The following is a 1777-nucleotide window of genomic DNA, read 5'->3' on the forward strand; positions in this document are numbered from 1 at the left end:
TTGGAGCTTGGTTGGTGGAAAAGGATCTTCTTCCTTTGAAAGTCTTGCTTGGCCGAAACTTGAAGGAAAGAAGAAGAAGGTGGTTTGGTGGTTCTCGTCTCGGAAGATCGTTGCCCACACAACGTCCGGGATTAGAAGAGGAATACGGTAGAAGATCAAGAAGTTTTTCTAAAAGGTATAACTAGTATTTTTCCTTTCCGCATCATACTAGTTATTTTTGGAAATAAATACCAAATACAAGAGGCATGCGATTCTAGTATTTCAAATTTGTTTTCGATGTTGTGTTCTTTGTTTTTTCTTTTCCTTGTGATTTGATTGTTCCTTTCGGTTAACCTAAAGTTATTTTAGGAAATTAAATGTTAGCTTTCCTTAAAAGGTTTTGTCTAGTCGATGGTGGTTGCTCCCATATCCAAGAAGGCCATGTGCCTCGCCACGTCAGTACTGGGAACCAATTTTGGAAACTAATATTTAATGGAATTAATAACCTAGGTGATTTGGATCAAACGTGTTAAGTTCCGCAGGAGATCCAAGTCAAAACCTAAAAGAACAAATAGATTAAACTTTGGATCAAACGTTTTAAGTTCCGCAGGCGATCCAAGTTTAATCTAAAAGAACACATGGTAGCTAAGAAAAGGTTTAGACCTTTGTACAAAATTTTTGTACAGTGGAACCATTAGATTTTCCGAGTAGCAACCAACACTGTCCTAAAAGACTAGCTCTTCGCATGCAAAAATAGAATATGAACTATAGAAAAGAAGAGAAATGAATTTTTTATGGGTTTTTAATAAAAATGCAGAAAGTAAAGAAAAGCAAGAGTAAAATTATTTATCTCTAAATGCGAACTAAGGAAAAAAATAAAGGAAAAGAAAACAAAGTCTAGTCTAATCTTGTATAACTATCACCAATGTTATAGACGCAGTTCCCTGGCAACGGCGCCAAAAACTTGTTGTGATTCTGCAAGTTTACAAATTCGTCATCAATAATATAAAAGATTGTCAAACCCACAAGGACTGGTTATAAGCACTAGTGATGGCACACTTAGGATTAGCTACACTATCGATGGTTGTAAGTAATCTAAGAAAAGAGATCGGAAAGCGAGGAATGAGAACTAGCAACGAGAGGAAATCAACCTGGTTAATGAAGAGTTCTAGGAGTTCGGTTTCATTGTGGTGGTATTGATGTGTCTCATACTATCCTATACTCATTGTCCATCGGCATGCATTCACCGAAAGCTAAAGCAACAATCTTTGAGCACTAGACAAAGATAATCCCTACGAAATCCTGTATACGGTTAACCCTTATCACTAGGGCACCTCGGTAGATCGCAAGGACACGACTCTTACTGATGTTATCAAGGATAGAATTAAGAAGCTAGGTTTGGTCTCTTACTTCCTTGTGAAGGAGTCGCCTCTCCTTTCGAGGAAGTACCCTAGATATCCGTGAATGAGTTACCCCTGTCACTAGGGCCCCTCGGGTGTATGATCTAAGGTATTCCCTCTACCAGGTTGGCAATTCCTGCACAATCAATCAACACGACAAAGAGATCGAGGAATCGAAACAAAGCAAACGAAATCATCTAATGAATATAAACGTGATATGAGTTTTACATCAAAACTAATCCACAATTACTCCCTCGTCCTAGAACAAAGACTCTACTCCATAGAGGCTAGAGAAGAACTCGAAGACATGGTGAATCTAAACATACAATCCTCAAAAATGAAGAGAGAAAGAAGAAGTATGCTTATCCAATGACGATGAGTGACCTTCGGATCCAATC

The sequence above is a fragment of the Zingiber officinale genome, chromosome 5B, assembly GCF_018446385.1.
Source record: "Zingiber officinale cultivar Zhangliang chromosome 5B, Zo_v1.1, whole genome shotgun sequence".
Taxonomy (NCBI): Eukaryota; Viridiplantae; Streptophyta; class Magnoliopsida; order Zingiberales; family Zingiberaceae; genus Zingiber; species Zingiber officinale.